Below are 23,230 nucleotides of genomic sequence, written 5' to 3'. Positions count from 1 at the left end.
ACACATCCATTTTCATCCATTACTGCTCTTAGGAGTTAATGCAATTGTTGACATACCTCATGTTTTTCGCTTTTTAGGAGAAGCTAGTTTTCTTGATGAACTAATTTTTAGCCCAGTGCCTCACTTGTCTTTCATGCACCTCAGCCACTTTCTCATTCCTGAGAAAAAAGCTGAGGTGTCTAAATCATTGGTTGGGAGCCTGGAAATCCTTGCCCAGCCAAGGATGGCCGCCGAGGTTACCTGACATTCTTTTAAAACTTGTACCTTTTTAGAATTCAAATTTTTTTCCTTTATTTTCACTAGGTGGAACAAAACTTTTAGGCCCTTTTACACCATCATTGTTTTACACTTTTTATAAAACCCTGCACAAAAGAATTTTCAATACCTTGTGTTTGGCGCACGATAGCCTTAGATGCTTATCCACCACTAAACCCAACACAACACACAAAGCGTGTCACACAGGAGCACGTTCTTCCGTCTTGTCCAGGAAACACCTCCGTGATGTGACCAGTTTTCTCTGTCTGGTGAGGGTGGGAATCGGCATGAAGGGGCACCGGGTTGATCAAGTGAAGGCTGCTTGATGCTCTTCTCAGTGGAATTGGGGTGTGGCCTCAGTGAGCACAAGCATTCTGTTCGCCACCCGCTCCACAGGTCTTTGGTCAGGCACTTCCAGCAATGGCTCATGTAATGCACTGTAGCACAAGTGCTGTCGGTTTCATCTGCTCGAACCTTTTCAGCAAGGCCTTGGTCCATGTAGTCGCAGAGAGCTCCATCACAGACCGACAGCCTGTGTCCGCTGGGTGTCACACGCTGTGACAGCCTGCCCAGGCATTCTTTTGCCAGAGCTTTGTTGCTTTCTGCCCCTGTTCTAGTGGCTTCCAGTACGGGAGGCTGGCCTCGTAGTGCCCATCAGGCAGTCGGATTAGGATTGAAATCTCTCACCTGCTCTTCGTTCTTTCCTTGAGGGCAGCTGCTTGTGGTGATGCAGAGGCTCTCCAGCTCCCAGGAAGCTTGAACTTCATCCGACAGGCTGGCTTCTGTATCGCAGATGAGCAGAACAGCCACAGTGGAGCAAGGCACACCTGAAGCAGACGGCACTGTCGGTCTCTGCAGGGTCCAACCGAAGCCTGTCTTCAGTGAAATTTCAAGGCTCCCTGCACTCTTCTCACTTCTGCATGCACCGCAGTCCATTAGTAATCTGCTAATTCCAGATCAGCCGTCTCACTTATCTCGATAGGATTTTTTTGGCAGAAGGAGCTTGTCGGAACAGATGTCTTCAATTTCAAGCGCCTCTTTTCGGCCATACTGACTTCTCAGCCGCACTCGAACTTGGTGCCCTTTTCTCTTCATAATATTGGCCGAGCCACCAAAAGGCAGGTGGTCACTTCTTTGCCGATCACCTCCAGGCTCAGTTCTCGCGAGAGCTGCTTGGTGACACAGGGTTTCTGGCTGCCTCTGTCTGAGAGACAGCGAGCGAGGCGTTCTTCATGCCCGTCCACCCACACCTGTGCAGTCTGCAGCAGCACGGCGTTGTTGTTGCTGCTGCTCCTTAGAGATGCTGTTGAGTGCAACGCAGTAGCGGTCTTTCCGCTGGAATTCGGAGCAGGTGGGTCACAAAGCGAGGTGATGTGACGTTGGCCCCACTTCGTGCAGCCTAGTGACCAATTCTTCCACCCTTTCGTCATGTGCCTTCTTTTCGAGTATCAGTCGTATCTCCCTTCGTTTCCAGTTTTCTCTCCTCCGCCTTTGGTATCGGGGCTTTGCACTCTGCTGCCTCGTGCATATCGGAAGCGCAGGAAGGGGGCACCTCTCCCTGCCACACTTGACATCCACCTGGAGGCTGGCCACTGGGCCTGTGACGCTGTCGGAGAGTCGTTCTCTCGAGCGTTCTGGTCTCTGTGTTTGGGGAGGAACGTGCGTACTTCCTTCGTGTACTTTCTCTCTGCGGTCTACTTCCCAGCGAACCTACTGTAGAATGGCTTGGAGATTCGACTTCTCGAGCATATCCTTGTCCGCACTGTGGGCCTTATGATGCTCTACAGCCCACTCAACGGGCAGTGCACGAAACAAAGCCGAGCAGAGCACCGCATCGTAACTTTCCAATTTGGTGCCTAAGGTGTCGAGTCCTGCGATATTTTGTTTAACATGGTCATGAAGGTGTCGCAGCGTGTTCACATCACGCAGAGCTCCAACATGAGAAGGTTTAACAGCTGCCCAAGGTGTTCTTGCACGAGTACATCCTTCCCCCCCGAAGTGCGCTTGGAGTGTCTTTAAAGCACAGTCGCAGTTCTTTCTTGGCCCTCACCTGGATGCCGGCCAATGCTGCTGCCACTTCCCCCGTCAGCGCTGTGCACAGGTGCTGGGAATTCTCTGCGCTTGTTCGGCAGTTACTCTCGTGGACTGCTTGCCAGAACACTGTACCCAGAATGGCTGCCATTCAAGCTTGTTGCCGCTGAATTTCTGGAGCTCATGTTTCAGCAACCTCAATTGTGCAGAAATGTGTCGTGTGCAGAAATATGTGCAGAAACATGTCATGTGCAGAAATATGTGCAGAAACGTGTCATGTGCAGAAATATGTGCAGAAACGGGTCATCACACGAGCTGATGCAGTGGCTCGGTGGTTATGGCGCTGGGGTGCTGACCCAAAAGACGCGTGTTCGATCCCTGCCACGGCCGTCAAATTTTTATGCAGGCGAAATTCTAGAGGCCCGTGTACCCAGGTGGTCGACATTTCTGGACCCTCCACCATGGCCTTCGGGTGAAAGCTAGCACCCCTTCTCCCTTCACTTGTGTCACCCTCATTCCTCTCCGCTGTGTTCTACACTGCAGCCACCCCACCCAGCTTTCCACTATTCATCAGTGCACCACCTCTCATCTCTGAGGCAGCCTGAAGCAGTAGAGTGCTCCTTCTTTGCCAGAAGTAGGCAGGCTGTCTTTATCAACTCTCGTGCTATCAGGAGGCCTATTTTATCCAGAAGAGGATAGCGGCAGCAGAGATTCACGTCACACAGGTTATCCTTGCAGCCAACAAGGGCTGACGACCACGGCTGGGACAATCTGCTGACAGTCTTCTTTTTCTGTGTTCAAAGCAGCCTGTTTACTTTTGACAGAGACTGTACAGTTTGTCAGCACTGGCCATATTGAGGCCATATTGTTTTTAATGTTTGCCAGCCTAAGCAGCGCTGAGTACATGTAGCAGCATGCTCCTTTTGAAAATACTGGTCATTAAAGACAAAATGTGCGGCGCAGTTCTACACTGACCTTGAAGTTTTGAATTAAAGGAAGTTACATGAAACGAAATGACTGTACCAATACCTTTTGGGAATTGCGGCAACTGCACCTCTTTCCTGGTCAATAATGTTTGCTGCTCACAGTCGGCTCGTCCCTTTCACATGTAACACTATTTTGAGGGGGGAATGCAAGGCACTGCCACAACTGGAATGCAGCACGGCAAGTGCAGTTCAGATACAGAAGCAGTCAAGCAGTGCCCACTTCGCATGCCACCCAGTCAGCCTGTGTGAAGCTGTCATGTGCAGAAACATCAGAAGCACACACAAGTGCACCGTTCTTCTTGCTCCTTTGCAAATGATGAGGCCATTTACAAAAGAGGCAGTGAGGCAGGTTGCAGCCATTACTGAAGGGATTGCGTGCCGTCTTCATAGTTCTTTGGGAATGAGGCCACTGAGTGGTGAAATGTCAGCTGTAGATGTGGTGTACGTTCTTCTGGTGGGCAAAAGCATAGAGGTGAGCACAGTGGGCACCAGAATATTTTTCCCTCAGCCCCAACAACCAGCAGCGTGAAGGAGTGAGCATTATTTCTCTGCAGCTGTGGATTTAGTTTTGGGGAACCTGAGCTGGACTCCGCATCGGATGTGGCCTGTGGAGCCATGAATAATGACCGTTGGCGATTTCCTCTCAGGTGCTTGTTTGGAACTCGAAAATGCCAATGTGATATTGATTTTGTAGTCTGTAGTCATCGTCTCTTGTCCCGGTGTTTTACGCTGTTCCGTCACAAATGAATAACCAACATGCCCAAGCTGCTGTCCTGGTCAAGAGTAAAGTTGCACTAAGAGCCAGGAAGTGATCGTTGTCTAATGCCACGGTGTATCCTACATGTCACCATTCTTGTGGTGCAGTACGGCTACGGCCCCAGGGACTCGTCGATGGTTGTGTACCGGATCCGCAAGCACCGCCACTATTGGTTCTCGGTGGCCGCTGACTGGCCGGGCGGTGTCTGTGCCACACCAACCATGTCTGGTAAGTGTGGCTTCGTTTGACGTGAAAATGGATGCCACGAGGCAAGCTAGGTCAGTGTGAAGGTTCATTGTGAAAGGGCTCTTGGTTCTGGGTGTCTCTCGGACCAGTCCATTAGGCCCAGTCTTGAACCTGACTTGCTTTGCATTCAGGTGGCAGCCTGTGGAAGCAGCACAGTATTGGGGACCACTCACTTGGGGATGTGAGGCTAGAAAAGTATAAAAACTGAGTGCACTCTCTGCATTAACACATCAAGCATTGGTGATCGGTGATTAATCCCTCTAAAACGAAATTCATAGTGTTCAAAAGTAGCCAGAAAAATTATTTCGTGTCCTCCTACGTCAAACCTTTGTTCTTGTATTATTCCGGCTTCTGATAACGCCAACTTCCTTGGCGTTATTCTTGATTCAGCTCTTAAATTTTCCGTCCATATCGCTCATCAAAAAAAAAAAATCTATGTTTGGCATTAGAGCTCCAATTAACGCGCGTCTATATTTTCCAAGCAACCTACTCCTATCTTTGTATTTATGCCTTCATACATAGTCCCATCACTTACGGGATTATTGCATGGGGAAATACTTATCATTGCCATTTATCGTCTCTGCAACACTTACAAAACCAGGCCATCTGCATTATTACCCTTAGCCCTTTCTCAACTAATGCTCGTTCTTTATTGCAGGAGCGCAATATTTTACCAGTCCACCAGCTTTTCCAGTATCACCTTGCAATCATGTTCTTTAGATTACTACATGGCACCCTACCAGATTTGCAGCAAGAAACAATTTTCTGCTCCCCAAAGTCCATACCAGTTATGGTAAATCGATGCCGTCTTTTCAAGCAATTTCATTTTGGAGCACATTGCCACCCACTATAAAAAAATCAGTTTCCTTGCCTGAGTTCAAAAACAAGCTCAGAGTATTTTTATTGGAATGCTGACGTGTTATCCTCTTTTTGTGTATATTACCTGCGTTACTGTGATTTTTTACTCTTTCTGTGAAGTATTGATTTGATATTTTCTATATTTTGTATTTATCTGCTAACTGTGCTATAATCATTTTTTGTATTATTGATTTATCGAGGGTCCCGGTGCAGTCTTTGACTTTGGAACCCTCGTCTGTATTTTTATGATGTTTTGTGTATATTTTGGGACCAATAAAACCTAACTTCTTAAAAAAAAAAAAAGCAGTTCAGGGATAAGGCAAAAGTGATACTGTCAGGTCATATTGTCATGCAGCACAGATGGCATTAAGGCAAGGGTGCACGTGGATGCGTTAATTCACTTGGTGCCCTTAAGAAAGTGGGCTTGGTAGCAGCAGTAGCCGGATGCACACTTGGTTCTCTTCGGCTCAAGAACGGCCAAGCCTGTTTGCCACACCCCGTTTAAAATGACTCGGGAAAATTCTCAGTAAGGGGCGTACATCTTCGCAGGAAGTCCCCTGTGGCACAGAATTGCCTTCTCATGAGTGTGAATCTTTGAAAACAATCCAGCAGCATCGACAAAGGACATGCTCAGGTTAGGTTTATGGTTTTAGGGGGGTTTAATGTTCCAAAGTGACTCAGGCTATGAAGGACACCGTAGTGAAGGGCTCCGGTGATTTTGACCCCCTCGGGTTCTTTAAAGCGCACTGACATCACACAGTATGTGGACCTCTAGAATTTCACCTTCATCAAAATTCAGCCGTTGCGGCCTGGATTGATCCCACGTCTTTCGCCGAGTGCCATAAACACTGAGCCAGCGCGGCGGCTCATGCACAGGTTACTCATGAGTGGTAAGGCCATGTGATGCCAGCGAACAAAAAAGCATAAGAGGTAATAAAAAATGTACAAACATAATATAACACTGCTATACATTTATAAGTGCCCAAATTGAGAGCCTGGATGTGGATGGATGCACGGATTGTAACGGTAACCTCGAGAGCAACTGTATATGATGATAGCAATATATCTTTTAGAATGCTTTTTTTTTATTCAAACAGGGTTGCAGTCATGCAGAGTGATCATAGTGCCAAGTTCGGGATGCACCTATTATGCACAGAAATAAAAAAATCTTTTTTTTCACGGTCAAACTGGAGATGTGCCTATTATGCGAGTGCACCTATTATGTGAGTAAATACGGCAGATGACTTGTACAAAGCTATTACAGCTCTTGCTGTTATATTTACCATGATGAAAACAGTTCTTGTCAGCTTTTCAGCAGTTGTTGATAACAGTACAAGCATTTTTTCCTGTCCCTTGCACTTTGAGCTTTGACTGTATTGTGGAAAAAAAATGCACTTTCAAATGGCCTTGTTTGGACGAAAATGACAGTTGTTTCGTTTGTATGGTAGCATGTCCCTGTTGATTTTTCCTCCTCTCCGATGGTGATGTTTGCTTGAAGAAAGTAAAGAGCAGTGGGATATTTGTGTTTACAGAGACAGCTTCTTGAGGTTTCATGAACACATTTATATTACCGATGCTGCATCTTCCCTGTGTAGTTTTGCTGGCAGGATCTCATAGGTTCAGTGAATCCCTTTGTTTGATGACATCGTTTTGTTTGCTTGCGTGTTCTACGCTAGAACTTGCATTGGTTACTTGGAACTGATTGATACTGCGCCTAAAACTGGAGTTGAGAACAATGCCATTCTATTTGCATGTATTCTTTGGGGACTTTGCCCTTCGTCTTCCCCTTTGGTCGGCTTCCCCGCGATGCACCTTCCTTAGCCGTGTTAGTTACTTTCACTAACAAGGGAGGGTGCCAGCGTCGTAGTGACTGCTGCGCACGCGGGGGAGGCGTTCCGCTTCGGAGTCTGTCTCATCCAGTTATCCGAAGAGAGCAGGCGTGCATCGCATCACTGCCGGGAATACTGGCCGGCCTCTCCTGTCGTCACTTGCTCACCAGCCGCTGTCCACAGCGGATGTGCTTGCGCGCTGCTCCCACGACTTCGTGTTTCCTCGCCGTCCCCGTGCATGCCTGGCGGTCCTCCCTTGCGATGCCTGCTCTCTTCTAAGCCCTCTCCAACATCTCTTCTTCAGGGCATTAATTGGCCTGCCACCGTTCTTCATCGTCCACGCCAGCCCCTTCCTGTGGATTATTTTGTCTTCACCTCCACCACAACGCCATACCCAGTCGCCGCTTTCTGGGTGGCAACAACACACTCGTCAGCTCCGTCTCCTGCCCATGGCTGCTCCATCCACCCCCTGGCCTGCATACCTCGTAGTCCCCAACTTCCCCTGCCTCGTACTCTGTGAACGGGCTCGCCTCATCTCACAGCCCTGGACTTGCACGGCCATCGCTCCACCCTACCTTGGACCACAGTAGGGAATGCCTGCTCTACCACCTGGTGCCCTTGTCTCCGGTGCTTCAAGTGGTGAGCAGAACTGTTCCACACTGACCACTCGTTCAACTTGTAGACCTAGCCCTTAGCACATCGCCCTTTTTTTTGCGCTCATCGCAACTAGAACTCTGAGCAACTCATCCCCGCTCCGCGTATTTTTACCATGCCATACAAGTCATATGGCTTTTCCCTAGGCCTGTGCGTCTTACATCCCACATATTAATGACCTTTGTCTCTGCTATTCATTAACTTCTTCAATTTTGTAACCCACTGCCTAGCACCTTTTACATATTGCACCACTTCAAACCATCTTAGGTCCTTTATATTGCCCATTCATCCTTTCATATTTATCACATATATCACATTCGTGCAAACGCGCTTTGTGCTTTTTTTTGGTCCCGTTTTTCTTGAGAGAGCAATACTCCCCTCCCTACTGTGATATACATTTCAATCCGCCTTTTTCACGACGCGACTGCGCATGCGCCCATCCCCTGGCGGCGGTGTCGCGAAGCATACTGGAAGTGTAAACAAACCGGCTTCCTACGCGGGGTGCATTGCTACAGCCGTCGGGCGCTCAGCACGACGCATTTGGTGATGCCTATGACACGTGTTACATACGGCTGCAGTGCCCAATGTGTAAAGGGGAGCAAAGTCGGGTTTTTTTGCTTTCCGAACGCTTCCCGAGGCCGCCTTCGACACAAAGCGTGGATAAAAGCAGTCCGTCAGCTCGACAATCGTGGCCGCCCTTGGGCACCGTCAAGCACGTCCAGACTGTGCGGGAATCACTTTGTGACAGGTGCGGACGAGGTACTGGGGTTAAATGCGTGTGCAGTCTATCACGAAATCTTTTATTCATGGGCAGGAAGGCCTCGGATGCTACCGCGGCACCCAGACTTCTGGTCGCTGATCTCAAGATTGCGGTTTCGATGGAGACCACAACAGCCGCATTTCAGTGGAGGCAAAATACAAAAGCACTAGTGTGCTGTGTGTGTCAGTGCGTGTGAAATAAATCGAAGCCGCATATAGTTATGCGGAGCCCTCCACTGAAACATTCCACGCAGCCCATGTGTCAGACGTTTAAGGCCGCGTATCAATACCATGCCATGCACTCATCGCAGGCAACTGTTTTTCAAGAAACATGCAAAGGTGCACTGCTGCGGTAGCCTCACACGCTTCCAGTTCGTCACCGAAAATGGGTTTAGGTTTGTATCCCGGTAGGGCAAAAACTGAATCGGGCATATTTAAGTTATCTCCAAAAGTTTTGCAGCCCCCACATCTCTACGGATCCGTACGGACGGGCGGATGGTGGGACGGAAAAAAAATAGCGGACACTCGAGGCAAAAATATGGCCATTTCATCTGTTCCTATATTAAAACAGTGCAAACTGGAATCACACACCAGCAAGCACATACGAGTTTGCACATTCAGTATCCCGACTGTATGCAGATCGGCCTCCATGCAACTAGGCTGCGGCACGATTTGATAAAGCTAAACAGCACTACCGCCAATAAATGCGAAATGATCGGGGATATTTCATTGAACATTACGTTCCGAATGTAGCCTTCATCTTTGAAGCGGCGGCCCTTGCTTAGCTGGCGATCGCATTGCATGCCGGATGATCGGAGATACTGAAGAATTTGCTCTTCGGTGGGCACAGCAGCCTGCCTCGGACTTCGCACCCAGCCATCAGTCAGCCGTAGAAATCCTCCAGATACCAGGTGCTGCCCAAGACACGCCATCGTCGACAGATTCCAACAAAACGTGCTCCGCTGCGGCACTCAGTCCGGCCGGGCTGGGCGCGCAGTACCCTTCCAGTGAGCTTCCAGCCTTTTACGCGAGGTGGCAGCACAGGAAACTGAAAAAGGCGGATTCCTCTTAAGTTTCTGTCTTGTGCATACATTTTTATTTTATTTTCTTCATTTTTTCTTCTCTTTCCCTTTTTGTGTTTGCGTGTGCAGAGGTGTTCTTATCCTCCACCCCTGCACTTTGTTCCGCAGACAATGCCATATCGGACGTGCCTTTTGGCTGAGTTTCTTTATTATTATTTGTTTTGTTTGTTGTGTTCTGTTTCTCTTTTTGTTTTGCTTCTGTCCGTTTGTGCCTTCTTCTCAGACAATTTTGTCCTCACAGAGTCACGTGCCACTAGTCTAACCGTTATTTTTTATTTTATTTACTTATTTTCCTTTCCTTTCCCTTCTTGCTATTTGTTTTGTTTTGTTCTTTGTTTCTGCCCTTTGTTTTCTTTTTTTATCTTTAGTGTGTCTTTCTCTCTCTTTTTTTTGAAATTCCACACTTTGCTCCACATTGTCGTCTGTCTCAAAATGGACGCTCCCCCAGACAACATGAATCCTCCTAGCACCCCCCACAGCCATCGTCGTCCTCCCACTCACCTCCCTCGTGAGACTCAGTGCAGTGCTAGCATTGGGTGCGACGTGCACAGGTTCCTCCGTCGCCTTCGACTCAGTGTGGGGGCCCAGTATGCAGAGGTCACAAAGAAAGGTCTTCTCGGGGCTGCTGCAGCGATGGCTCATCCTCCCACTCCTGCCTCCACATGGCCCGATTCCTCTGAGACCTCGGAGGAGGAGCTGGACCAACCTCGTTCCTTCCCCTGTCATCACAGGGCAGCGAGCTAGAGCCTCTGTCTTCCGGCCATAAAGCAAAATAAAGAAGAAAAAGCCGAAGAAGATCACCTCCAAGCATCATACAAACAAACATCTTCCTGTTGGAGCTCCTGTCTCACTTGACACCATGCAAGTCCTCTCCTCCACACAACCAGCATCTGATGTCGCTCATGCCATTGCACTTTCGGAAGGAATAAATCCTGCAAGCTCTCCTGTCAATGCACCCACGCATTAGACACCTACTGAACAGCAGGAAGATCCTCGTAACGACCCCACCTGGTTCACTGGCTCGTATCATGAACACAAGGTCCCTACAGGTGAGAAGAGCCCCTCTGAGCACAACGTCCTTTCAGGCAAAACGAGCCCCCCTGAGCTCAACGACCTCACTTCCCCCCTCTCACTCAAGGCTCCCCTTCAGCCAAAGAAATCAGGGGACCATGCACAGGGCACCTGGGTGCAAGTCTGCTACAAAGGACGCCCCTTCACATCCCCCACGGAAAAAAGAACCACCATCCTTTTCAAACCAAAGGGTGTCAGAACATGTTTTCAGAGCTCGAAGGTCAGTGGCGACCGCAGTGATGGAACTGACGCAGACTGTTTGCTCCTCATTACACAACGCTAACATAGCAGTAGTTACATTTTTGGACCTTAAGAAGGCTTTTGACACCATAGCGCATTCAATTTTGTTAAACAAATTACAGCAGTACGGGTTTAGAGGGAGAATTTTTAGTTTTTCCACTAGCTGTTTAAAGAACCGTCAACAGTACGTTCGTATAAACAAAATTTCATCTTCACACCCAAATGTTCTAACAGGAGTACCTAAGGGTTCCATTCCATTCTAGGGCCAATTCTGTTTTCTCTTTATGTTAATGAGTTACCCTCAATTATGCGGGTATGCCGATGATACAGCACTCGTTTTTTCTGGGAAAACACTGGAACCGATAGGCAACCTCGTGAACGAAGAACTTAGGGCAAATAGCTTAACACTTAACACCTCCAAAACAAAGTACATAGTGTTTCACTCTGCGTACAGGCATATTGACACGCATTTTCTATAAATTTCTTTCGACAATTCTCTGTTGGAAGAAGCTGGCACTATAAAATATCTAGGCATCGTTTTGGATCACAACCTGAACTGGAAACCACACATTGCGCATGTGTGTACCAAATTAGCATCATCATGTTAGGCTCTACTCAGAAGTAGAGTGCACCTTGACAAAACTGTCTTGAAAATTATTTACTACTCCATATTTCATTGTCACCTCGCTTATTGTTGCAACTCATGGGGCTCTGCGTTTAAAACCTACTTGGATCCTGTTGTACGGCTTCAAAAACGGGCGATACGTATTGTGACATTCTCCAACCGACACCAGCCAAGCCGTCCGCTTTATCAACGACTTAAAATACTTCCGTTCATGCTTGTGTTTCAGGTTAAGGTGTTATGTGCAGTGCACATTACCCACTCCCAATCCATATTTTTACTATGCCTACCAGTAACATCAGGAATGCTAGCCACCTCAACTTCAATCTCCCTGTAACACGCAACATTTCTGGTGCAAAAATTTGGAATGATATCCCGCTGGAGGTGAAAATATCCACAAACTCTGAATACTGAGTAAAAACTTTTGTTCTTATCAGTATGTAGTAATTACATGTAGTGTTTCCAATTTTCTGATTGTTTCTTTTTCTTTTTTGTACTATGTCAGGGATGCATTTCCACCATTCGTACTTGTGATGCCAAGTGTGCGCAACTATGGGCCCAAACTAGCTATGGCTATGGGCCCAACAAATTCTGATGTATAATTTATGTGTTTTGTTGTCTGTCTGACTGTCTCTCTCAGATCTTGCATCAGAGAAGGTGTCTCCGCCTTCCTCGGTGCACAACCACACGTTGCCGAAGTTCGAGTAAGTCTCAGCAGGATCGTCACTGCTGCAGATGTCTCCGGCAGTTGCCCCACACCCCCACACCTTCTCTCTCTCAAAACCCTTGGTGGCATCCCAGTCTTTGCCTTCGAGGCAGGATAGTCCACTGGTTCTCTCGGTGCACTCCACGGTGTAGACCACACCCTGGATCCCCCTGCAGCAGTGCAGTCACTTGAAGCAGAAGTAGACATCATTAGCCTACGCGAAGTCGGCCAAACCTACCTCATCCGCTTTGCTGCCCCCTACCCTGCGGAGTCTGTATCATCTCCGGGGAATGCGCTACACAGTCTGTCCTGTTCGTGAGAGGCCTCTCCTCTGCAGCCGTTGCTCAGGTTACAGCCACGTGGCCACCTCGTGCGTCAACAATCCTGAGTGCTCCAAGTGCCGTGGTATGCGCCTCTCCAGGTACTGCACCTCCACCCACCGCAAGTGCCCCCACTGCCATGGACCCCACTCGGCCACAGACTCCTCCTGCCCAGCCTGGCAAAGGCAGAGCCATCTCTCCACTGCCCTCCAGAGCACGGGGGAGATGGCTCAACGCAGGGCCATGCTCAGTGCCCATCGCCCCAACAATGTGCCCACAGTCCGCTCTGCTTCCCGCCCTGAAACGAAGACAGAGGCAAACTCTCCTCAGCCTTGCCCCCTGCCAGCCTCCGCCTCACTTGGCTCCCCCCCCCCTTCCACTCATTCTCCTGAGCCATCCTGGCTTGGCAGGTGCCCACACCAGCACCACGGGAATCACCTGATTATGGTAGGCTCTCCAAGGAAACATGAGAATTAGTTGCAAAAATACAGCCTCCCATCTACATGGAAAACTATGGACATATAGTTTCATGGTGGGCATCGACGGGCCCATAATAGTGTGTAAGTTGTGCTTTACTGCAGAAAAAAAAATATATTTCTGGATTTTTCCATTTGCCTAACTCAAGCATTCCATGAAAATGTACACATTTTTCAGGCACAGTTGGGTAAATACCCAAGCTGTGTGATGTTGTCAAAACAAAACATACAGTTACAAGCCTACATTTAGCCGCTTTGTTCTCAAAGTTCTTAATTTACTGACAGACAACATGTATAGAGCACTCGTGATGCCAACTGTATCATAGCAGTGTTTACATGAATGCGACTCCTCAACTTTCTGGTGTATCGTACAAGGGAAATGCATCAGGACAGCATACATATTGCGTTAAGCAAAAGAGCTACTACTGGGGCTAGTTGGAAATACACCCTTGAGGGTATTAGGAAGCGCCAGCAAGAATACAGAGGGACTAACATTTTAGTGCTTCGTCCTATGTGTGCGTCCCTCTCTGCATTTTCCTAGCGCTCACCTGTACCCTCAAGGATGTGTTAAGCAGCCAGACGAGGATAGATCAAGGAGGGAAAGGCAGCAGTGGATGGGAACAGGCGACGTGTGGCCAGTTGGATTGCCTCCCAACACCTGCACTGGACAGAGCACTTCCTAGCAGAAGATACAAGCAGCCTACGCAGAAGGTGGCTGCGGCTTGCCTCCCCGCGGCCTGCCCTGGACATGGCGCCACTAGACTTGGGTGTGGTGCATGCAAATGATGGTGGAACAGCTGAACGAGATACACAAAGAAATATAATGCGCCATGATCGCATTTCTGTAAATATTGCTTATGCATCCTCGAAAACTTCCTCAGACAACTGTTAATAGGAAAGCCATTACTTGTAGGTGCTCTTGGTTCCTTTCATTATTTCGTGAAATTTTGCGTGTTCTGTGTTCGAGTTCTTTTTTGCCAACGGTATTTTTTGTGGTTGGGAATTTGTGGTCCCTTGACAGGAAAATTCTCAGGCCATTAAAGGATAAAATTCCCCTATGAATGGTCATTTCTGTCTGATGGACAGTATAAGTCGTGCCTCGTTAATAGAGACACTTTGGTTTCTTAGAAAGGTTTCCATAAAGTGAGCCTTTCGTAATAATGAATCATGAAGAAAAACAAAAGAAAATATCTTAACAGCAAAAAAAAACATTTAATGGTTGTAAACCGCTTCTGTGCATGGTAGCGGACCATGAAGTGAACACTGGGCAATCTTAGCAGCTTGAGGTGCGTTATTCTGGTTGCTATTATCCCGAAAATCATGTGGTACATGTGGAGGCATGTTTTGATGACATGTTTGAGGCACATGATAGTGCTTCTTGGTGTGTTGAAGTATCTGCTACTACGACTGTTCAGATACCAAGGACTCTGTGCTCACTCGCCTGAGGGCAGCTGAATGTGGTTTTCAATGCAGCATACAGAATTTTGTTTTCGCAGCCACTCATGCAATGCAGCAAATGGTAAGGCGCGTTGAGCGGGCACCTAGCCGCTGCAAAGCATGAAACCATGGACACATAGAAAGGCCATTACGACGACAGTTGCTCATTCGCTGCCTTCCGCCGGGTTTCTGCACTCAAATTATAAGCAGCAGAACAACAGGCAGAAGCATTCAGGACTCTGTTCTCACTGCTGTCCATATTAAAGGGACAAAAACACATGGATACCAATGGGCTCCGTGCATTTTTACCCTGTCCGTTGTCCGCGCAGCGAGTTTCCATAAGGCGATGCGTAAATGGATTAAAAAAGTTTGGTCACCAGAAAAGCTGTCTACATCAGCAGTGGTCATATTAACGGGGCATGACTGCATTCATCATTTCGCACAGAAAAACGACATGGCACTGTGTGGTGGGCAATTAGTAGCCCTGTGACTACGCCCTCATCGTGATTTTGCGTGGGATATCGGTTTCTCTATGAGGCTGACAAAAAATGCATCTTTGCTTTCATTTATATTTTTTTCAGCTGAAGCTGGTCCTAGCGGCCTCAGTGGTGCCACAGAGAACAGCGCTGGACGGCCAGTGGTGACGCCAGCGCTGGAAACACCAAAAAGGTGACGTAAAAAACGAACGCCTGCGTACAGCCCCCACATGAAAAGGCACTGCGAGAAATTGCATTTTCGAAGCGACAGATGCCGGAAAGTACTGAGCAGGATTAGAAAAAGGCACGAGTCAAGCGGAATAACGCAGCAGGAGGCTTTGAAGAAGCTTGAACCACATTTGCCAGAAGACCTTTTTGAATTGGTTTAAGCTCAAACCTGGCTCAATTCGTTTCCAAAATCCAAAAAGACAAATGAAGCAATTTGCTCTCAATTTGTTCTTTCACTCTCCAAAAGCTTATCAATTCCTCAGAGAAATGCTTCATTTGCCACATGTGAGGATACTGAGACGCTGGCTGGCAGACATCCCAATGGCACCTGGTATCATTCCAGGTGCCATGGATGCAATAGAATAAATTACAAAAGATTGGCCACTACAAGACAAAGCATGCTGTCTTTTATTCGATAAAATATCCCTGAAAAAAAATTTGATGCATGATCAATCCAAAGACATTGTAATTGGCTTCACAGATGATGGGAGTACCAGGACTTCTCGTGTGGCAAACACAGCTCTTGTTATCGCGGTGTCTGGCGTATAAAGAAGTTGGATGCAGCCAGTAGCCTTTGCAGCATCCCACAATGCAACTTCTGCCCTTGCAATGCGCAAGCTGCTATTAGATTTAATTCAGCAGCTTGAAACAAAAGGTCTTCTGGTGAAAGCGGTCACCTGTGATCAAGGGTCGAACAATGTCAGCCTGTCAAAAATGCTCATCCATTCTATTCCTGAGCCATATTTCATTGTCAACAACTGCAAAATGTACTTCATGTTTGACACCCCACACTTAAAGGGATACTGAGGCGGTTTTCGAATCAGCTAATTTTTTAGGAATTTGAAGTAGTGTCATTGCTGATCACGTCTGTGAAATTATTTTTTCGATTTTGGCTAAAACAGTGACGCAATCACCAATTAAAAGCGCGATGTTCAAATCTCCCGCGCCCCGCGCGAGCGTAGGAGAGGATAACAGCGGAGAGGGAAACCTCGTCCATGTCGGCCAACGTGACGTCACATTGAGGAGCCGGGGATACTTCGGCGCACCCGAGCGCGCTTTCAGCGCACGTTGTTTCTCGTGCTGCGTGCATTGTGACGTACAAAGCGTGTCAGCCGACCTTGAGAATTAGATTCAACATGAGGTACTACTCTGCGTTCGTGTCCATGAACAAATACGGCTGAGACTGTGTCGTCTTCCACTGTTTTTCGCAAGATCAAAAGCTCGCAGCGCAAGTGCTCGCTGCTGTGACGAAGAATTCAAGCTGACCACAGCAAGCCTACTCTGCTCGAAGCACTTTCGTAAGAGCGGCTACATGCAGAGCTTGTCCCTAATGTGACCTCTGGAGATTTCTGTCAAAAAGGCGCGGCTGAACCATGACACAGTTCCTTCGATTTTCTCGCGCATGAGAGGCATGCAGTGATGGGAATGCTGCGCCAATTGCGCCAATCTGCGCCATTTCGATAAAGCTGCTACATGCTGCTCCAAAAAGGGGCCTTTTTGCAAAATTGCGCCAAAGCTGCGCCAAAACGAGCCGTCGCCAACGTCAGGTACTGCCCTGTGAGGGAACTATGCTTGCGACTGTTGTCCGCCATTGAAGTCTGAGAGTAGCCGGTAAAATCCAATACGATCCAGTTCTCAGTCTTCGTCTAGAGTGCTCCGCATGGTGCTCCGTCTACTTCGTCTCTGATGGGAGAGTGTGACTGAGTGAGGGTGTCGTGAACGCGTCACGCTTTCCACCGCGTCCGAGCTCCGAGCGTTTCCGGTGGGCCGGCACCGGAGGCGAGTAGTTGGTGGAGTGGGCCGTGGCTAGGCCTTGGCGCGTCGGTGCGCGCTCTTGCACTTTCCCGCCGCTCGTTCGCCTCGACTGCGTGGTTTCAGCGGTTTCAGCGGCGTCGTGGCGGCGTCACGATGGCGCTCTCGAAACTGAAAGGTAAGCTTTTTCTCGTTTTTTGCGCCTTTTAGTTTATTCAAATGAGTCTTTCTGGACATAAGAGCTGATGAGTCAGTGTGGCGGGGTTCAAATTTAGAAACTGAACATGACTTAACAGTAGCAAATTGAGCGAATGGCGGTGGATGCACGTTGCAGAACCGCGGTAGTTTGAGCCTGCAAGAGAGGGTGCTGTTAATTCCCGGTTTGTTTACTTTTTATGAAAGAGTACTTGTAGTTTTGTGGCGTTCGTCTTACGCTAGTATCAGCTTCGAAAGCCCTGGAGCACGTGGCGTGCTGGGCAGCCGTGTAACGTCGCTCAGTAATTTCATATTGCCATCCGCAGTTCTACGAATTCCGTGGTTGAAATAAAGCTACAGTGACGTCCGGGCTGCCCATAACAACCTTGCGGCACGAAATGCATAAAACTCGCCGGCGACCGGGCCATTCACGCGCTCCTTTATTCACTCGGCATGCGAGGTCGCTTGGTAGTTTCGGATTGTCCGGCTGCGGAGCCTACGGAATGCGTTTTCCTGACATCACTTGGCTGATTGAAAGACGTCCTTAAAGCGGTGCCTTTGCAGCTTGAGCTGAAAGTGTTATATGGATATGAGCACTGAACTCATGCTAAGGAGTTTTATGTAGCGGCTTCTGAAATAAAGTGTATACCGCGGACGTATATGACGCCGTACATTTCTCACGGAGTTGGTGGGCCTTCTGGCCTTCGTGCTCGTGTTGCTGCCGTAATTAAAAAAACTTCCGAGGCGAAAATGAAAGAAAGTTCCACGGAACGCGGTATTTTGCAGCCTTCCGGCTATACGATGAAGCAACAAGCGTCTTCTGGCGCGCCCGCTACGTTCGTACGATTTTGGCGCTGCGCTGACGGCCCTGTCTGTTGTCGAAGCTTGGCAGGCTTCGCGAATTTACGGCGGAAGCTTTCAAAAAGTAAGGGGAAACAAGGTCGTTTTTCAGGGCAGCAATTAACGGGCGGGTAAGGGATACGTGGGAGAAAGCCTCCACCCTTCCTCGGCGGTCGAGGACTGCATGATAGCGCGATCGCGCGCTCAAAGCAGGTGCGCTCTTTGTCGGCGAAAGTGGTACTGCTTTTATAATTACACGTGTCCGGTTTTTAGAATGGAGCTTGCTCTGCCAAACATCTAGACAGAAGCCTTCAATACTTTGCAGTTAGTGAGCTGCAAATTTTTGGCACTTTGCTTATTCTGGATTTATAACAAACTGCTCTTTTGTTTTTACGTGTTCAAATTAACGTTTATCCAAATTAACGTTTATTCATCAAATTAGTGCAGGAAAGATTGCCGGTATGTGCAGCTCAGGTGCTCTGAAAGCCCTGAAAAAGCTACTTTTGCAGCTATTAGTGCAACAGCTACAACCTCCTTTTGTTAAATTCTTAATCACTGGATAACATGAAATGAAGGACAGATCAGCAAGTGATCAAAACATGAAACCCTGCATATCAGGGCCGTCACGTTTAACAAAATCTTCTCTTCAGTATGTTGGTTGGTTTATGGGGTTTAATGTCCCAAAGCAACTCGGGCTGTGAAGGACGCTGCAGTGAAGGGCTCTGGAAATTTCGACCACCTAGGTATCTTTAACGTGCACTGACATCGCACGGCCCTCTGGAATTTTGCCTCCATTGAAATTTTGTTAAAGTTAATTTTTAATATTCAGTTCTGTATCGAGGAACGTGTTTCTATAACTTGTACTGCCACGTTTGAATGAAGTGTATAATTGTTAACCATGACTGTTGTGGGAAAAGAACCATAGTGTTTCCTGGGTCTTTATTTTTTTTTTTAGAATATGTTTAAGCACTCTACAATTATTCTCTAATTTACAGGATCATATTGCTTGCATAACAGCTTTTTATTTCATCAAACTAACATTATTATTTATCGCTTGCAGGACGCAACAGCAAATTTAACTCTGGCATATTGAAAGATGTCGACTGCAATGGAGATTGCTTCGAGGTGTGGTGCAGACCAGGAAAAAGGGAAGAAAATGCTTATTGCATTATTTGTAACCAGACAATCAACTGCTCACAGCATGGTGTCACAGCAGTGAAACGGCATTCACAGAGTAAAAAGCACTTGGAGCTGACCAGCAAGCTTCGGGGCCCTGACGGGAGGCTGAAGAGGCCAGCTGCTGTTCAAGCATCGTTGGATTTTTCATCGACAGGCACGATGACCCATGCAGACCGTGTCACAGCTAGCGAAGCACTTTTTGTTTTGGCATTGACGATAAAAGGTCTCCCATACTCATGGGCGGATACGGCTACACCCCTTCATCGCTTGATGTTTCCCGACTCAAAGGTGGCTAAAGACTTCTCCTGTAGTAGGAAAAAAGTGTCTTACGTTGTGTCAGATGGGCTTGGGCCTTATTTCAAGGGACTTGTGCATGAGGAACTGAATCGTCCTGGTGTGTTTTACAGTATCAGTGTAGATGAAACACCACTGCCAGAACAGCGGTGCCAGCAGTTTGATGTTCTCGTGCGCTACTTTTCTGGTGCTGAAAAAGGAGTAGTGGTCGAGCACCTGCAGTCGTTTCGTTTGGGGAGGGCAACGGCTGATATCCTTTTGAAATGTGTAAATGAAGCCACTGAAAATATTCCTCGAGCAGGGTTTTTTTCATTTTTCAGTGATGGTCCAAATGTAATGAAGTGTTTAAAGAAAAAATTGACCCAGGAAAACGGCCCCTTAATGGAAATCGGAGAGTGCTCGCTGCACAAGGTGCACAACGCGTTTTCATGTGCTCTTGATTCATTTGGTAGTGAAGTTGAAACTGTAGTCAGTGACGTGTATTACTTTTTCAAGACATCTTCGGTGCAAAGTGCCCAGCTCCAAGAAAAACAAGAGGCTCTTGGATTGCCTGAAACTGTGTTTTTGCGTCATGTCAACTGTCGCTGGTTGTCTCTTGTACCAGCCGTGGAAAGACTAGTCGAGCAGTTTTCTGCCCTAAAGAGCATCCTAGACTCCCAGAAACCAGTGCGTGCTGCAGGTAGCATGAGGGCGAGACTAAACAGAAACCTGAATGACAAAAGTTTCTACGCAAAGGCTCTGTTTGTGAAGAATGCAGGTGACCTAGTTGTGGGATTTCTGACGCTGTTTCAAAAGAGTGAACCTTTGCTGCATGTTCTTTATGATGAAATGGTGATGATGTTGAAGAAAATTTTGGGCAGATTTCTGAGGCCTCAGGTGTTCATGTTGAAACAGGGACATGAGCTCGCTTCCATTGATGTCGAAAGTTCGCAGAATTGGAAGGAAAGCATAGTAGTTGGGGCAGATACTGAGGAAGCTATGAAATCTTGGTCTGCTTCAGAGAAAGCTGAATTTCGACTAGGAGCTAGGTCATTTTACATAGCGTGCTCAAAGTACCTTCTGACAAGGCTTCCTCTTCAGAATTTGACACTTCAGCACCTCAGGTGCTTGCACCCAAACACCCACTCCCAGGAGTCTTCAGCAGAATCGTTCAGATATCTTGCAAAATGTGCGCCTCAAGTGATACAACCTAGCCAAGTTTCATCTCTCCTTGATGAGGTGACACTCTTAAGCTCTGAAGCGCTGAATGTGGGCACTGATGGGCCACTTGACAAATACTGGCATAATATATTTATCATCAAGGGCGCTCAAGGTGAGAGAAAATATCCGCTTTTGACTAAGCTTGTCAAGGCCCTTCTTTCGCTTCCGCATGGGAACGCTGATGTTGAGCGAGGCTTCAGCCAGAATACAAGGGTTTTGAATGAGAGGTCGAACCTTTGTCTGGCAAGCGTGAATGGTATTCGCCAGATTATGTCATTTGCCAGAAGGTACAACAGTGACCCATGCCAGCTTTCAATTTGTCCAAATGTCATTAGGGCCGTTCGAGGCGCATCGAAACGGTATGCAGAGCGCATTGCCTGCGAACAAGAGAAGTCGAAAAGGCCACGTGCAGGTGCGGATCCAGTGCTAGCAAGTGCCAGCTTGTCTAAAGCACAAGCGAAACAGAAGGTAGATGAAGCGCAGCACATGTTCAGAAATGCTGAATTGCTGATTGAGCGGGGCATGAAGCTGAAGAACTTCAGTGACATTGCGAGTGGCCAGGCAATATTGAGCCAAGCTAGGGAAAAAATGAATGATAGTGTCTCTCATCTGGCTGCCTTTAATAAGGGCTCAAAGAAAGGAACATAGGCCTGTCCATCTGATATCAGTATTTTTAAAGCACATGCCTAATTCCCTTTCATTTCTCTTGATTCTTGTGCGAAGGGTTGTCATACATGCTTACTGCAATCCAAGATGGTCAGTTCTTTTTTTTCTCGAAAGCAGGTTTAGTTCAGTGGCTGCTCCTGTTTACACTCATAATTTATTTTAATATTTTGAGTACTTCGGTCTCAGTTCTTTGTTGCTGGTGAAGACAATGTTTCTTTGTCTTGCGGTACAATTACCATGGTAATGATTACCAGTGCTAGTCAATATACACTTTGTGTGTTTCTGTATTGCATTGCATTGATGTATGCTGTTACAAATAAACTATAAATTTGTCTTCTAAGCTTTTTTTTTCGGAAATGCCGGCTCTTGCTACAAAACAAGTGACGCTTGCTACAAAGCGAATATTTTCCTGCTACAAGGCCTGCTACAAAATGGTTTTGGCCATTCCCATCACTGGGCATGTCACCATTCCGAAGAAGTGCCTCTTCTATGAGTAGAAACAGGCTCACTTAGCCCCTGAAGAAACCTTATAGAGGCTTAAGCATGTGTCGCTCTCCTCAGCTTAGGTGCGGCCAGACCACCTGAGACGTGCTCAGCAAGGCTCGGTTAGGGATTTTATACTCGGTTCGACGTGTCCAAGCAAGCAAGCAAGCAGAGCAAAGCACAATAAAGCAAAGCAAGCAAGCATCGAAGCTCTTCATATGTGGCATCTCGTTTAATCGTAGTTAAGCGATTAAAATGAAAGTGTTCGACGTTGATTTCGGATGCAAATTTATGAGAGAAATGAATGCCAACCGAGATTTTGCAAAAAAACACCGCAACCTTACTCGGTTTCTCCATCAAGTTGTGGCAGCGGGCGAGTTGCAGCTAGCTTGGCTTTTAAACACACATATAGTTGGCAACGACTTCACTGAACCTAAACTGCAAATCTAGGAAGGGCGAACGTTTCCGAGGCAGCGATTAATATTATCTGGCATCTGCTGAACGCGCCACGAGTGAAGCAGCAGCCTTCTGCGCGTATGGCTTGGTTTCCAGCGCACAATGATTGCGTCACTATCTTGTGGTCACATGCCTCGCAGTGCTTGGCAACTGCGCTTCGCTAATTTTGACATCAACTTTGTGCTCCTTCATCGTTTCCTTGAAATACTTTCTTGCCCCAACCTGCAACGCCAGGTACTGAGAACAGGATTTTTTGTACACAGTGCTTTGGGCCTTTTCTTTAGGATGACGCTCTTCCGGGCGAGCCAGGAGGCGTCGGGTGGTGGTAATTCACTTGAGTATTGTTCGCACCCCTTCCTTTCCGAGAATACGAGCCGAGGTTGTGCTGGCACCTTTTACGCATGGCCTGCATCGCGTCTTTGACGCTGGCGTATGCTTGTGCTAGGCGTAGATTTTTTTGCTTGTCTTTTTTGGTTTCAGGCGATACGTGGAATGAGCAAACTGTAGTATCCTTTTCTTCGGAGGTCAGTAAAAAAAAATAGTCCCCGTATTCGCTTTTACAATGACACGGAAAGCTGCGATATGCACTCAACGCAGCGCCGGATACGCATCGGCAGCTTCTCCACTCCTCACAGTGACGTCACGACCTCTCTTGACCAATCACGGGAGGCGGCGCGCCGCGCGGCGTGCTCCGCGGCACAGGCCTCATATTTCGGCTAAAAAAGGCAATTCGCGCTTGTTTTTGCCTTATTTGGATGCGATATTCCAGTATAGAGCATGAAAAACTATAGGACGCTGCTGCCAGCCCGATTTTCAAAAAAAGTGCTTCAGTCTCCCTTTAATCAAGTGCACAAGGAATAATTTGTGAACACACAAGCTCACAATTGGCTCTGAGGTTGTTGACTGGACATACATCAAAACCCTTTACCAAAAAACTTGTATCATAGATCAAGCCTCTAACACACCAACTGAACATCTCAAAAACAGATTGGCAAAAAAACTAAAAGAACAACACATGTACAGGATGCCCTTTACTGACATGAGAGTTAAGTATGTCACACAAGTGTTCAGCAAATCTGTGTCTGTGGCACTCCTCACTCTCATCACCATTCAGGAGCTTCCTGTGGATGCC

General features: G+C 47.5%; 2 long non-coding RNA genes across 2 annotated transcripts in view; both read left to right on the top strand.

The window, feature by feature from the left end:
* Positions 1 to 23,230, top strand: part of LOC149326200 (uncharacterized) — a 53,910-nt gene that overhangs the window by 7,394 nt on the left and 23,286 nt on the right. Inside the window, exons 2-3 of the long non-coding RNA XR_016286405.1 lie at positions 4,137 to 4,257; positions 14,911 to 14,998. This is a non-coding gene — a long non-coding RNA (uncharacterized LOC149326200). The remainder of the gene's footprint in view (positions 1 to 4,136; positions 4,258 to 14,910; positions 14,999 to 23,230) is intronic.
* LOC149326201 (uncharacterized) lies at positions 16,341 to 21,493 on the top strand. The gene is made up of 2 exons (XR_016286300.1): positions 16,341 to 16,963; positions 18,881 to 21,493. It is a non-coding gene; the product is annotated as an uncharacterized LOC149326201 (long non-coding RNA).

Source organism: Amblyomma mixtum, chromosome 10, assembly GCF_055824585.1.
Source record: "Amblyomma mixtum isolate Tamu chromosome 10, ASM5582458v1, whole genome shotgun sequence".
Taxonomy (NCBI): domain Eukaryota; kingdom Metazoa; phylum Arthropoda; class Arachnida; order Ixodida; family Ixodidae; genus Amblyomma; species Amblyomma mixtum.
This window is presented reverse-complemented; position numbering and strand designations above follow the sequence as displayed.